Source organism: Neophocaena asiaeorientalis, unplaced genomic scaffold (genome assembly GCF_003031525.2).
Source record: "Neophocaena asiaeorientalis asiaeorientalis breed wild unplaced genomic scaffold, Neophocaena_asiaeorientalis_V1.1 scaffold56, whole genome shotgun sequence".
In the NCBI taxonomy this organism is placed as follows: Eukaryota; Metazoa; Chordata; class Mammalia; order Artiodactyla; family Phocoenidae; genus Neophocaena; species Neophocaena asiaeorientalis.
This window is the reverse complement of record NW_020175837.1, coordinates 2,770,490-2,786,942: the sequence shown is the minus strand read 5'-3', so window position 1 is coordinate 2,786,942 and position 16,453 is coordinate 2,770,490. Positions and strand designations below refer to the sequence as shown.

At 40.5% G+C, this 16,453-nt stretch overlaps 1 protein-coding gene across 1 annotated transcript in view; it reads right to left on the bottom strand.

Annotated features, from left to right (window-relative positions):
• Positions 1-16,453, bottom strand: part of LOC112391570 (E3 ubiquitin-protein ligase HECW1-like) — a gene marked incomplete at its 3' end in the record, with an annotated part of 310,339 nt that overhangs the window by 225,220 nt on the left and 68,666 nt on the right. The gene's annotated exons all lie outside the window — the stretch shown is intronic.

Here is a 16,453-nt window from a genome sequence, read left to right as displayed (position 1 = left end):
ACTACATAATGATCAAGGGATCGATCCAAGAAGAAGATATAAAAATTGTAAATATTTATGCACCCAACATAGGAGCACCTCAATACATAAGGCATGTGCTAACATCCATAAAAGGGGAAATTGACATTAACACACTCGTAGTAGGGGACTTTGACACCCCATTTTCACCAATGGACAGATCACCCAAAATGAAAATAAATAAGGAAACACAAGTTTTATATGACACATTAAACAAGATGGACTTAATTGATATTTATAGACCATTCCATCCAAAAACAACAGAATCCACTTTCTTCACAAGTGCTCATGGAACACTGTCCAGGATAGATCATATCTTGGGTCACAAATCAAGCCTTGGTAAATTTAAGAAAACTGAAATCACGTCAAGTATCTTTTCCAACCACAACACTATGAGAATAGATATCAATTATAGGAAAAAATCTGTAAAAAATACGAACACATGGAGGCTAAGCAATATACTACTTAGTAGCCAAGAGATCACTGAAGAAATCAAAGAGGAACTCAAAAGATACCTAGAAACAAATGACAATGAAAACACGACGACCCAAAACCTATGGGATGCAGCAAAAGCAGTTCTAAGAGGGAAGTTTACAGCAATACAATCCTACCTTGAACAGGATAGAAAGCCCAGAGATAAACCCATGCATGTATCGTCACCTTATCTTTGATAAAGGAGGCAAGATATACAGTGGAGAAAACATAGCCTCTTCAATAAGTGGTGCTGGGAAAACTGGATGGGTATATGTAAAAGTATGAAATTAGAACACTCCCTAACACCATACACAAAAATAAGCTCAAAATGGATTAAAGACCTAAATGTAAGGCCAGACACTATCAATCTCTTAGAGGAAAACATAGGCAGAATGCTCTATGACATAAATCACATCAAGATCCTTTTTGACCCATCTCTTAGAGAAATGGAAATAAAAACAAAAATAAACAAATGGGACCTAATGAAACTTAAAAGCTTTCGCACAACAAAGGAAACATAAACAAGATGAAAAGGCAACCCTCAGAATGGGAGAAAATATTTGCAAATGAAGCAACTGACACAGGATTAATCTCCAAAATTTACAAGCTGCTCATGCAGTTCAATCAAAAAAACAAACAACCCAATCGGAAAATGGGCAGAAGACCTAAATAGACATTTCTCCAAAGAAGATATACAGATTGCCAACAAACACATGAAAGAATGCTCAACATCATTAATCATTAAAGACATGCAAATCAAAACTACAATGAGATATCCTCTCACACCGGTCAGAATGGCCATCATTAAAAATCTTCAAACAGGGGTTTCCCTGGTGGCGCAGTGGTTGAGAGTCCACCTGCCGATGCAGGGGACACGGGTTCGTGCCCCGGTCCTGGAAGATCCCACATGCCGTGGAGTGGCTGGGCCCGTGAGTCATAGGCCACTGAGCCTGCGCATCCGGAGCCTGTGCTCCACAACGGGAGAGGCCACAACAGCGAGAGAGGCCCGCGTACCACAAAAAAACCCCAAAACCAAAAAACAAAAACAAAATCTACAAACAAATGCTGGAGAGGGTGTGGAGAAAAGGGAACCCTCTTACACTGTTGGTGGGAATGTAAATTGATACAGCCACTATGGAGAACAGCATGGAGCTTCCTTAAAAAAACTAAAAATAAAAATACCATATGATCCAGTAATCCTACTACTGGGCACATACCCTGAGAAAACCAGAATTCAAAAAGAGTCATGTACCAAAATATTCATTGCAGCTCTATTTACAATAGCCAGGACATGGAAGCAACCTAAGTGTCTATCAACAGATGAATGGATAAAGAAGATGTGGCACATACATACAATGGAATATTACTCAACCATAAAAAGAAACAAAATTGAGTTATTTGTAGTGAGGTGGATGGATCTAGAGTCTGTCATACAGAGTGAAGTAAGTCGGAAAGACAGAAACAAATACCGTATGCTAACACATATACGTGGAATCTAAGGAGAAAAAAAGGTTATGGAAAACCTAGGGGCAAGACGGGAATAAAGACACAGACCTACTAGAGAATGGAGTTCAGGATATGGGGAGGGGGAAGGGTAAGCTGTGATAAAGCGAGAGAGTGGCATGGACATATAAACACTACCAAACGTAAAATAGCTAGTGGGAAGCAGCCGCATAGCACAGGGAGATCAGCTCGGTCCTTTGTGACCGCCTAGAGGGGTGGGATAGGGAGAGTGGGAGGGAGGGAGACGCAAGAGGGAAGAGATATGGGAACATATGTATACGTATAACTGATTTACTTTGTTATAAAGCAGAAATTAACACACCATTGTAAAGCAATTAAACTCCAATCAAGATGTTAAAAAAAAAGAAACAGGCAATAAATACTGAACATTCATCACATCCTAATTATTTTACTACTTTATGCTATTATTTGTGCTTTTGAGGTACTTTTTGCGTATTGAATCTATACGGTAGAAATTCTGATTAATGATCTGACACTGTAAACCTCTTCCCAACTGCTTGTTCAGTGGGATCACACTGGTACCTGGAAATCAGCCATGGTGGGGGTATTTACACCCTTGGAATTGATAAATGCTACAAATCAGGACTTGGTTTATTGGGTTTTTTTAATTGTCTATTCGTCAGAAAGTGATGGAGAAGATGTTAATAATGCAGATTGAAGTGTGTCTTTTCTATACCTGTTACATTTGGAATAGCACAAAACTGAGGAAATATTCTCCCAGTATTCAAAAAAATTATCCAGTTCATCATGGATGAATGAATGAGGGTCTAATACACGTTTTCATTGTTTCACTTTTGTCTTTCTAGTTAAAGTAAATGAAAATATCAAACAATATTCACTCATCTGTCAGGTGTAACCATAGGATGACTATGGATACAAAAATTTGCCAAAAATCAACATAAACTTTCCATGAAAATCAATTGACTTTATAGAACTGACAGCAAGAAGACTGTATATTTCATTATAATTTGTAAGATGTTTGCTACACATCCTTTATATCAGTAAAATTTTCAATAAATGTGTGTATATTTCATTAGAAAAAAAAAAGCCAGTTTTTAAACATTTATCAGTATACCAGTGACACTAACTAACGCTGACTACAATATGTAAATTATTTTTCTTAACAGTAAGCCAACACTGATTGGCAGGGACTATGCTTAGGGGCAGGCATGTTAGGGCATCTTTACCCGAGGGCAGGATCAGGAGTGCAAGAACAAGGCAGGAGAACCAGGTATCTAGTCTCCAGGCAGATGGGTCTACAGGATCCATCCAGATCTATGGGATGGAGGGCTTGTGGCAGAAGCTGTTTTCACAGGGGAAAGGTTTAGGAAGCCAGTGTTACTGTGACCTCAACTGTAACCTAAGCAGTGAGGCCAAATGTAAATGACAGGTGAGCACCTGCACACAAAGACCACATCTTACACTCTTTGCTTCACAAACCAGCACCCACCCTCACAGAGCCTAGCAGACACTTGATAAATATTTGGTGAAACCTGTATTAAAATAAAGATGGATTGAGAGTTGCTTTCACTTTTTAATTGATAATTGTATACTACCGGCAGGGGTTTTGTATGTGCACTTCAGGGATGTCTGGGGAGGTTCCCTTGAAAGTTACAGCCAAAGTGGCACTGAAAATATACAGAAAGAAGAATATATTTGGTGCAAACAAGCCTAAGTCGATTTGGATACTCAAAACTGTTGGGTCCTTTGGATAGCCTCTAGCCATTAGAGGGGATGGAACTAGGGAGGCTTGTACCAGGGGCCATGGTGCAGTGGCAGGAAAGCTCCATCTCAGTTGGAAGCAAGCACTCATCACCCACAGGCTCACACAGTCATACAACTTGTTCTGTAGACTGGTCATGTCCCCAGGCTTTGTCTGATTATTTTACCCTCTGCAGGCAAAGGTGACTGTAAAACCTTCCAGGTCACATTGGACCTTTACTCATTTCACCAATGAAAAATTACTCCTAACATCCCTTGTGCTAATTAACGAATCTTTTAGGAATGATTTGGCTGGCGATAAATAAAGTTCAGCCATGCTCCGGGTAAAGAACTTTTGTGGTTTTACACAACCCTGAGGTATGGGCTTCTGATTAGGAAAATCTGGTCGTTACCTAACTTCTCTAAGATATAAATAAGGTAATCATAGTCTATGCTGCCGTATTTAATATGAACAATACACAGTACTAAATATATTAAAAACACACTTTTTTTGTATTCATCTGTTTTTAAAGCTGGAAGTATCATTTTTGCATTTAGATATATTTGATCTCTCAGCCAAACAAACAAACAAAGCGTATATAAAATTTCCCCAAGTAACCTCTGGTCTTCCTTTTAATGGGTGAACATAGCCACATTAAGGGGTTCGGGTCCTAATAAAATATAAAAACTGTTCAATTTGAGTATCACACCTAGGCTCTCACACACAGGGAACTTCTACTGAAGCACAGAACAACTCAAGCTAAGGTTGGCATTAATAACACACTTGGAGCTCTAAGATTGGGAGTAAGAACGTGATGTTACAATCTCCTTTGCTCTCAGTGCAGTAGATTTCAGCTTCACCTTTGATGTCTCACAAATAATACAGCTTGATTCAAACTGGAGCCCTTCGGTGGAGCTGTCAGCCGCTCTCTCCAGCAACCTAGAATGGCTATTTTCCGTGTATTATTTCCCATGGAAAGCAAGTATCTCTTTTGAGTGTCAACAACTTTGATGGTTTCTCATTGCAGGAGAAAAGTGGATGAATTATTCTGGAGAAAATACTTTCTGCTCTCTTGGTGATATCTGTAAAAGGCCCGGCACTTCCAAGAAACTGGTTGCTATTTTCTGGGGCCTTATCCTCTAGACAATATTATGTTCACGGTTTCATTAATTTAAGTCAGGTATTATGCTCCAGAAAGAAGATATTTTTCAGGAAGAGTTCTGAAAACGCCACTTTTTCAGTTGAGCTTTCCATTTCACTGAGCCCTCTCTAATTGAAAGAATATACAATGAAAGGAGCTCTGCAGGACTTAGACTGGCCCAGGACAGGGCTGGGGGCATCAGAATGGTGCAGCAGTTCGAAGCGTGAGCTACGCTTGGCTGTGTGGATGAAGAGCGTTGCCTGCCATATCAGTAAACAAAGGATGTTGCAGCCATCAAGCCACCAGCCACTGCAGCCACCACTGACTATACACCCTGAGAGGAAAACAGGTCCTAAATAGTTAAGGTACACATCAAAGGAATGATTTCAATGAACCCAGACTCTTGCATTTTCCCATACATAGAAAAGCGCTAAATTCATTACCTTGAGATGTCTGGTTTTCTCTAATTAACAGTAATCGTTTGATGTTCCCACTACCTGGGGTTTTTTTTCTTCTCCTTTTTTTTTTTTTTTTTTTCAAAAACTCCTATATATCCTGGCTCCTCCCTTACCTCTTCAGAGCAGTCCCTTAGAGCTAACTGAGAGGCTGCCTCCTGGGCTTAAGTCCTCAGAAAGTCTGCCAAATAAAACATAATTCTCAATTTTTTTTTACATCATTATTGGAGTATAATTGTTTTACAATGTTGTGTTAGTTTCTGCTGTACAACAAAGTGAATCAGCTATATGTATATATATCCCCATATCTCCTCCCTCTTGAGCCTCCCTCCCACCCTCCCTAGTTCTCAACTTTTGGGTTGTTTTTTTTTTTTTCTTTTTTCAGTCAACAGCTGTACAGTCTCTAACTGTGGGAACCTGGGCACCTCTCCCTCACCTCTTTAAGCACCCACATTCTCACTTTTAAATTCAGGTGTAAGAGAACCCATGTCAGAGGGCTCTTGTAAGGATTAGATGAGGTAGAGCTTTAGAGTGACCAGTGCATAATAAACACCAAGCAGCTATTCAATAAATATAAACTATTATATAAAGCAGATGATTGGTAGACAGCTGTCTGGAGGCCAAGCTGTAGAATCATTTGATATTTGATAACGTCTTCTGGGTTACAAAGTCCCTCGCTTACTCCACCTAATTTATGGGCAACGTGGAAGACACGCTAAATTCCCGTCTATTATGACTAGCATTAAAACTAACTCCTACCTAAATGTCCGTCAACAGAGGAATGGATAAAGAAGATGTGGTACTATATACAATAGAATATTACTCAGCCATAAAAAAAGAATGAAATAATGCCCTTTGCAGCAACATGGATGGACCTAGAGATTGTCATTCTGAGTGAAGCAAGTCAGACAGAGAAGGACAAATATTGTATGATATTGCTTACACGTGGAATCTAAAAAAATGGTACACATGGACTTATTTACAAGACAGAAATAGAGTTACAGATGTAGAAAACAAATTTATCCTCACCGGGGGGAAAGGGGTGGGGAGGGATAAACTGAGAGATTGGGATTGACATATATACACTACTATATATAAAATAGATAACTAATGAAGACCTACTCTACAGCACAGGGAACTCTACTCAGTACTCTGTAATGACCTATATGGGAAAAGAATCTTAAAAAAGAGTGGTTATATGTATATGTGTATGTCTAACTGATTCACTTTGCTGTACAGCAGAAAGTAACACAACACTGTAAATCAACTAGACTCCAATAAAAATTAAAAAAGAGAAAAAACAAACCAACTTCCAATTCAGTACCTTCTATGTGCAAGAAGGCTTTTGGCTGTGTTCCTGGGGATAATCAGACAGGAATCCTGCCCACAGGAAGCAGGGGAGATAAGACAGGTACATGAAAGTCACACACCTTGTGATAACTTTTGACTTATTTTTCCTCTTTTCACTTAACTTCAGATATCTCAAAAGGCATTTCAAGTGCCATTTACCTGAACCGCCCACCAAAAGGAAACAGCGCATTTGACACAAACTGTCAAGAACTAAGTGTCTAGTTAAGTTGTCCAAATAAAAAATTTTCTCCTGTGAAATCTGATATCTTCTACTCTAAACAATGACATATATGTATGGAGCAGACATTTTATCAAAGTGATGAGATAATAAGTACCCCATCACACCATCCTATAATTTTAAATGAAAAAATTATTTATACTTTCAACAGAATTTTGAAAAACATGTCACAGTTTTTTTTATTTTAAAAACTAAACTAAAATAAAAAGTTATCCCAAAATAAAGTTGCTGAGTACAAAAATGGCAAAAAAAAGAAAAGTAGGGAGTGGTCAATGCCAAAGAAAGATAAGAATAAAATGTTACCGGTATTTAGGAGAGGGAGAGAGCACCTCCTGCAGGGGGGAGTAATGGGAAGATCCAAGAAGACTTCAAGGAGATGGACAGGCAGGGGGTAGAGAAGAGGGAAGGCAGAGGGGCAAGAGCAAAGGTGCCAGCATTTGTGCCCTTCCCTGTGTGCCAGACACCATGCTAAGCTCCATGTTTGCATGGACTCGTTTAATACTCCCAGAGGTTTGCTGAGGCACGTGCAATCATTCTCATGTTACTAACCATGAAACTGAGGCTCAGTGTGCTTAAGTTACTTGCCTAGAATCACACAGCTGACACGTGGCAGTGCCGTGGCTGGAGCTCAGGACTGTCTGACCCTGCAATACATGCGGAATAAAATGGATGACAGAGCACATGGAGGACGGCTGGGTGGAATATACTGAACAACTTGCTTAGGGACCAGCCCAGCCCAGACCGATTCTTGTATCAGGTGAAAAACTCATTACGTAGTGGGAAGCACAGGGAATTTTTGAATGAGGGGTAATGTGACCAGAACTGAGAACTGGTAGAATAACTGGGAAAGTCCTCATCACCTATGGACTAGAGAGGGGAGCCCTAGGGCTTGGTTCTGCCAAGTTCTCTGAGCCATTAAGCCTCTTTGGGTGCCATTTACTATGGAAGCCAAGCCACTCAACCCGAAATCATAAAAAAAGGTAGTATTAATTCCTTCAGGGCCCAAGCGTTCTGTTTTCCAGAGTAGTAGTTCCAAATATTTTAACCATCATGGAAAAATGTTCATATGCAAATCACCAGAATATCTGCATACAATTTCAGGAAACTTCTGACCCTGAAACTCTAAAGAAGTGGTTCTCAAACGCCATTGTACAATAAAGAACAGCCAGAAGGGCTTGTTTAAAATGCAAATTCCCTAACTCCAGCCCTCAAAAGAGTAATCCAGGGGCTCTGGGGTGAGACCCAGGAACTTGCCTATTGACAGGCACTGCCAGGTGATTCTAATGCAAGTGGCCTCTACACAAACTTCCAGAAGCTCTGATCTAGAGGTCCCCAGACCCCAGAGGAAGAACCTCTATTCTACAGCATCACACACATATACTGAAAAATGGCCCCCAAATACAAAATAACAGCTGCTTCACAGCCCCTCACTATAGCTCCATTGTATAGGTCTTCTGGCTGTAGCCTGTCTCTTTCTTCTTCCTGAAAAAAAATATGGCACAGCAAAAGGAGACACTGGGGGTCTCTTTTACAGTGCCCCCACAAAGCACTTTGCACACAGTAATGGACTCGAGAATTGAATCCCGGGTTACAAAAGGTCCACTGTCATTTATCAGTAATTGCCCACTTTGCCACTCTATGTGCAAATACCATCTCCATCAGGTAATCCATTTTTCCTCCTCAAGGAATACTTGCAAAATACATAAATATTATGCCAAGAAAATATTATGTGGCTCCCTGAGAAGAATTATCTAAAAGGTTACTCAGATGTGAGCACGCCATTAGCCACTGTGAATATTAAGAGGCAATGTGCTCTGGTGGGACAATGGAAAAATAAAACTTGAGACATAATTAGATATTGAAAAGGCAGCAGAGCTCAGAGACTGTTAAAAATAAGGTATGACTGTAAGAAGGACCAGAATATCAAAAAACCCTCCATGAAAGGAGTGCTTTTATCAAAATGGGAAGTTTATGGAAAGGAAGTGAGTAAAATGCCACCCCGGCGCCCCCATGAGTTCTTTGTTACGTAAAAGCTTCATGCTCTTCCCAAAATGTTTCATCTTACACCATGGAGGAGATCTGACAAATGTCAGTAGATTTACTCTGCTTGCCTTCAAATCAGTAGCATTTTGGCAGCGATTTATTGTGTTTATAAAAAGCCTTTCATCTGAAAATTCACAATCTATAAGGTGAAGGATTCTCCTACCTACGTGAACAAGAATCAACCAGCATTGATGGAATATTTTGTTACTGAAACTCAGTCTTTAACATTCCAGAAGAAATTTTACTTTAAAAATGGAAATGTTCACACTAAAATTCTTTTAACCTTCCTACGTGATCGGAAATTTTCACAATAAAATATTGGGGAAATGATGTCAGGAAATCAGGAGGATGGGCGAGGATAGCACACAGGTAGTTGTGTAAACTACCCAGTTGTGCAGGACCCTAGGGGGCCTTCCCAGGACAGACCTCTCCATGTCCTCTGCCTGCCTTTTGTCTGTAGAAGAACTTTAGCCAAAGAATAAGTTTAATCAGAGAAGCAAGAAAATGCAGAAGTAAAGGCAAGCAATCAAACAGGACAAAGCAATAATGGTTTCGTCATTAAGCAAAGCCAAGGACTTCTAGTTCCTCCTCGAGGGCTACAGATAATATTCTGGGCCATTTCCTTTGAGCTGTTTTGCAGATACTTAAACCCGGAAGATGTTAACTACATGATGACCAGACTGTAGCCATGACATAGCTGCTTCATCTTACACAATTCCAATAACTGGCCTCAAGAAAATGGGAACAAACTGACCCTGGAACTGAAGATGATCTGTACTTAAAACAATCAACGTGATGTTGATCGGACTACTGCATGACTAATTTCAAGGTGACTGTCAGAGCTGACTGTGCTGCTCTGCACATAGCCCCCTCCCTTTGCCTATACACCCTATACACTCCTCTAACTCCCCTTTAAAAGCTCTTGCCCCCTGATCAACAGTGGGAAGTTGGCTTTTTGACAAGAGTCCGCCTTCTCCCCAGGTTGCCAGCCTCCTGAATGAAGCAAACTTTCCTTTCCTACCAACACTTGTCTTTTGAAAGTACTGGCTTTCAAGTGGGAGCAGCTGAACCTGAGTTCAGTAACGGTTTCAGCTGTTCTAATTCTTAAATTGCAAGATGGGTTGGTTTCATTAATATGCCTCATCACTTACATATACATACATTTCTTTTTACCAAAGATTATAAAATAAAAATTTTAAACAGAACAACAACAGAACATGATCACAGGAAATTAAGTGTATCCCATTTGAGTTGCTTTGTGGTCAGAGAAAATGTCAACTATTTTAAATCATTCTATTTTGCTTACTATCCATGGACAGCCCAGAAGAGGCGTTTTGATAGTGTTCCCCATGGGTCAATGAGTTGGTTAAAATAAAAACTTTGTACATCTGGCAATAAGGAAACAAAATTCTCTAGAGGTGTTTTTGTTACTGTGAGCTGAAAATCTTGTTTTATGAGCAAAAAAAGCTCTGAAGACTGAGGGCCCATTTCAGCACCTAAGAAGGTCCAAGGTAGGGCTGGAGAGTTATTTCTTGGTCCAGGCTGACACTGGGAGAAGACTGAGGAAGCAGGGCAGGAATTAGGGGTCATATCTTGGTCATATCGACAGTACACAGAACAAAGACAGTTTGGAGTGAGGAACAGAACAGTTGCAGAAGCTAAGGAAGAGAGAGTGTTTGGGGAGTGGGCTGGGAGGGGGCACTGCTCTGACACCACCTACCCATCATGACCCAGGAAACCCAGATTAATAATGTTCCAGCTTCTTCAAAAGAGATTTCCATGGATCCTTCAGTGGCAAAGATGATGCTTCAGACACTGGGGCTTTGTCAGGCACTAGGATAAAAAACCCCTCCCTATGCAGTAGGACATTTATGCCATCTTTCTGAGCCTACCTGAAATTCCACTTATCAGGATTCTTTTAAAATAACAGGCATCGAGGTAGGTGGTGGTGGTTATACTGTGAGTCATCCACACCCTGGGTAACTTAATTTAATCTGATTTTTTCCCTGACACAAGGTTAGGAGTGGACATCCTCTGGAAGGCAACATATGGTCACTGGTGCCAAGGGAGTAACAATCATATCAGAACTTTACATCTGACTGTCCGTAAGAAGGTTAGTGTCTTCTCCTTGAGTCCCAAGATTTATTGCTTTCTTCACTACATAAGGAGCCTCCATGCCATGCCTAGTTTATCACCAACCTGAGGACCACTCTCAGGTGGCCCAGGTATGGTGGTCACTTACAACTGAAATCTGGGGTTTGCTGTCTTTATTTTTTCCCCAGAGAACCCTAGTTTCAGATTAAATTTTACACAAAATCAAATTGTATCAAACAGAGAACCTTCAGCTGTAAGGGGTGGGAGGTCTGAACTCTTCCCCAGGACCTGAAACTTCTGTGAATATAGAGTGTGAATCACTGCCTTGGAGGGAATCAGGGTTAAGAACCCAAAACAGTGGGTACTTCAAGGCCCAGTTAGGGATTTAACAAGAGCAAACTAACAACCCAGGTAGGAGTGAAATGGTCTAGTTGTTTGTGTCCTCCAGCTGCTCATCTGTTCCATCCTGAGTTAAAAAGCATCCTTTTCACTGCACACATGGCTTTCTACAGAATCTCTTCATGCCGTGACCAAGGACTGCTTGTAATGCAACTGAGAAAATAAGAGTATTTCCCAACACCATGTATTCCTTTGAGCCTCTTATAACGAGGGCAGCTTTCTAATTGTCACATTGGTTCCCTATAGGGATCTGTGCCAGTTAAGAGGATTCTGAGCTCTGGGAGAGTAGAATAGGGTGAGAAGGGCTTAGCCCTAAGCATCTCACATCTCTTTTGATTGTTTATTTTCCTCAAACCTAAAACATGTTTATAAAAGTAACATTGAACCTTAATTAACACATTACATTCAAGTGAATATATAGTTTAATTAGTACATAAGTATAATTTGACCCTGTCTGTATGTGTTTGATTTCAAACACAGGCATACGTGAAAGAATTTATTTAAAAATTCCTAAGTCTCTAAAGCCCATAATGAAAATACTAAGAGTTGTAGTTTTCTTGTTTTTCACTTATAATGGACATAAATAACACTCAGTGACTATAAAGATCTTGCATCTGCTCAAATATTCAACTCATCGGAACTTAAAGCTCACAGCACACAAATAACATTAAACTAATCTCAAAAGCTGTCAGATGAAATACCCAAAAAGTATTTTACTTTTATTACCTACAAGAACCATCTTCCTGGAAATGATTTCCTGCAGTGCATCTGACAACAGGGAGAGGGTAAGAGCCTTTGAGGAAGAGTCTGTATTAAACACTTTCAAGTCTGATAGCTTATCATTCACAGGAAATTCTTTAAAATTTCAGAATTGGAGATTTTTCTAGGATACGATCTAAAATTCCCTCCCTTTTCCTTCCATTGTTTCTCATACCTCTGTTATGGTCCATTGCATTGAATTATATTTTATGAGACTGCCTTTTCCCACTAGGTTGTCTGAGCGGGGCTCATAAGTGTCCTATCCCTGCGGCCTGGCCGGCGCATAGTGGCTTTACTGAAAGCATGATGTTTAAATTTTAAATGTTTACTCAAACTTTGAGCAGGACCTAAAGAAATACGACTTGAAAAATGAGATTTTATAACAACAACATAACAGAACTTAAACGTGTGTGTGTGTATACCTAGTGACTTAGAGTGGCTCAACACTGAGTGAATTACGTTTCCCATCACTCAGGATCGTTTTGGAACTCCTTGATTGTAGAGTCATAATTTTCATCCCATGTAAGAAAGTCAACCACTTTATTTTTTTAATAAAATCACACACTTTCATTTGTTTTTATTTTAAAATTAAAATTTGAGAAAAGGAAGAATCAAATACAAATACATGAGCTTTTCATGCTTGCAGTCTCATGTCTAGCCCACCTGCCAACCTTTTATAAGTGGGCATGAATGCATACCAAGCCTTGATGGTATCACATTCTCCAAGTTAAAGGATGCTGGTTTCTTTAATGTTCCCCTTATTGCCTAATCTTTTGCAGGAATATTCTCCTTTCCTCGCTGTGTGCAAAAGGACCTTTGCCCTGCATATGTGCTGCTCCAGCCCCATTTCCGGCTGAACCCATCGTCTGACTTCCTTGGGATCTGCACACTTGCTGTGTCCCCACTGGCACCATGATCAGCAGAACCACTTTCACCTCTCATTGGCTGCTGGTATCTACTCAGTGGCTTCTTCCTCACCCTGCTCTCGCTCCCCAACCCAGCCTCCAGGCCTGGACGTTCCGTGACTTAACACCTTCTATTCCCTTTGGACAAATCACACACAATCCCTAATGCCGCTGACAAGTTCCCCTGCTATCACTCTGACTTTGTTTTCCAGCTCTCTGATCTCTGCCTGTGCCTCCTCCCTTAAGGGTCTGTCCACAAGCTGTAATCTTATGGTGGCTGACCCCATCTTTTGGCTTAAACTAGTTTGTGTGGGTTTCTGTTACAACCGAGATCCTGAATGCATATATGACTAGAAGCCAAGTGTGTCCACTGGAATGATCATCTGTCCAGAGGCTCTGATGATGCTCAGCAGACAAAATAACCACTTCCTCTCTGTACCTGCACCACTCTGAGCTACCCTGGAGGGTCAAAACCTACCAAGCCTTGGCAAGTGGAGAGTTGCCCCTACCTGGGCGTGGGGAGTGTATCTAAGGTACAAAGATAAAAAAGCAATAAATATAATTTTGTCAAGGAATGTATAACAGCTGTTGTTTTAGGGAATAGCAAAGTACCGTATATAAAAATTAAGTCCATTATATTTTTTTCTCGCAGACATGGAATTGGGCTAAGTGTGATGCTTAAGTTCTTCTTCTGGGCTTTCCCTAGACCCATGGTTTTCCTTGGAGGTATGGGTGTGTCACCCAGGGGAGATCTGTCAATGTCTGGAGACATTTTTGGTTGTCCCAAATTGGGAGATGGGTATGTAACTGAGCAGGACGCTACGGGGCCTTCCTGGCACAGACCCTCCCACGTCCTCCCCCTGCTTCTTGTTTGCAGAAAAGTTTTAGTTTCCCAGGCCTCCCCTGAGTCACAAAAGCCTGGCTCAAGAATTAATGATTGAAAGAATGTGAACATCTAGTAACAAAAAAATAGCAGTTGGGCCAGGAAAACTCATAACAATTTAAACAGTAAATCAGCCATATAGCAATCACAGAATCTTTAGTTCCTCCCTGAAGGACACAGGTAACAGTCATGCACAGTCCTGAGTTGTTTTACAGATACTAAAACCCCCACCAAATGGACAAAGTTAACTACATGATGACCTTGAACACGTAGCCCCCAGACCAGCTGGAGCCTGAGAATTGATAACATTAACCCCTGTGACACCCCTATTACCATGAACCAATCAGAGAATTGTGCATGAGCTGGTCACACACCATGCAACTTCCCTTCCTCACCTTGCCTTTAAAAGGTCTTCCCAGAAACCCATCAGGGAGTTCTGTCCCTTGAGCACAAACTGCCCTGACTCCTTGCTTGGCACCTGCAATAAACACTGCACTTTCCTTCACCACAACCCAGTGTCAGTAGATTGGCTTTACTGCGTGCAGTCATGCAGACCCAAGTTTGGTTCGGTAATCAGCAAAAGCCAGGGATGCTGCAGCACATCCTACATTGCAGAGGACAGCCCCCAATAACACAGAAATGCCTAGTCCAAAATAATAGTACTCCTCTTGAGAAACCCTGCTCTAGACACGATATTTCCCCTCTGGAAACTGCTATTTCCTTTATTTCCAGATTCCACCTTACTAATCCTTAAAATGTAATGGAAAGATAACAGAATTGGTAATGAAAGTCCTAATTTTTCTGCTGTGAAAGTAACAATGAATAACACAGATCATGATTCCTTGTAATTATCCAATAACGCAAAATGAGGAGAGGCAATGATTCCTTTCTTTATTAATTTAAAATAGACAAGTAAGGCATGAACACATTCTCCTAGTAAAACAATTTAAACATTACAGATAAAAATAGAGTTTCCCTAGCAACCACCTCCCTTTGCCCTCAGAAATAACCATTTCAGTTTATTCTCAGTTTGGTTTGTATTTTTCTGTGGTGATAACACAAATTTCCTGCCCTCCTTAAACTGTTTATCTCAGCAATCTGGTGGGAGTAAAATAATATTTCTTGTTGCTTAACTTGCATATTGTTAATTACAGGTAAAATTGAGTATATGATCGTTGACTCTTTATTTCCTCTGAGAATTGCTTTTTCATTTCCTTTGCTCATTTGTATCACTATATACGCATGACAATTACATGCGTATGTACTGCAAGTAGTCTCTCCCAGACTCTCTCTGGGGAAAAAACATCTCTCTTCTTTGCTTATATTTTATTTTTGTTACAGTCTCTTGGACAGAAGCTTTCAATACTGATAAGTCAAATTTGCCAAGTGTTTCCCTTCAAGGTATAGCTTTTGTGTTTTGTTTAAGAAGGTCTTCCCAAATCGGTGATTTCCAAAACTGCCCCCAACTCTAAAATTCATTCTTTCAGAGTGCAGGCCTCCTACTATTCAGACAGCTCCTCCAATTCAGGGAGCCCAGGATGCAAAACCCAGCCCCTCCGACAACTGCACACAGAGCTGCACAGCTCACCAAGCCCCAAGCCAAAGCATTAACTCCCTTTCTCCCAAATGCTCCTCCCCTGAGGCCCACATCATAAGTCAATCTTGACCCCTCCTTTTCCCCACCCCCGCTTTTTTTTTTCATAGTGACTTGTACATATGTAGCAACAACATCATTTGTCACACTTCTTGCAGTCCCATAAAAATTAGTGTTTGGACAGTCATAACCTGACAATGTGGGAATCCTGCTACCATCTCTCCCAGCTTTTACTCACATACGGAAAGGAGAAAAAAATGACAAACATTAACTAAAAGGATGCTTATAATATGATACAGTGTCACTTATATGTACCACAACATATTACTTGGGTTAACATGAAACTCTCATAGACAGTTTGTGCGGTTGTCATTTTTTGCCTTCCACATCCTTCCCACAGTCAGTGGTTTTGTCTGGATAGACAGAGCCAACATAGTTATATTTGAAACATTCAGAGACACAGAAACTAATACTTAGCTACAATCCTTGATTTTCCTGAGACCTCGAAGCTCAGTGAGAAAAACTCAAATCCTATACCCTTCAATTAAGCTAAAGCCTTATGGAGACATGGCTGATGAAACAGGATAGGCATGCAAGGTCATGGCCAAGATAAAATCATCACAAGTTGTTAATTAGATAGAAAGACACGACTTCACAAGAGTGCTTGGACATTGGAAAGAACTAGTTGTGTTCTCATCTTTTCACAGAAATCTTTCTAAAATAGATTTACACAAAGGTGCTGTTTGAAACAATGAATTCGCTGATGTTTGAATGGGCTTTCAGTTACTTTGATGTGTTTTTGCTCTGAGAACCCTTCCAGGCCCACTCCCACTTCTGCCACCAAGTTCTTTTGATCCTACCTTCTAATGGCCAC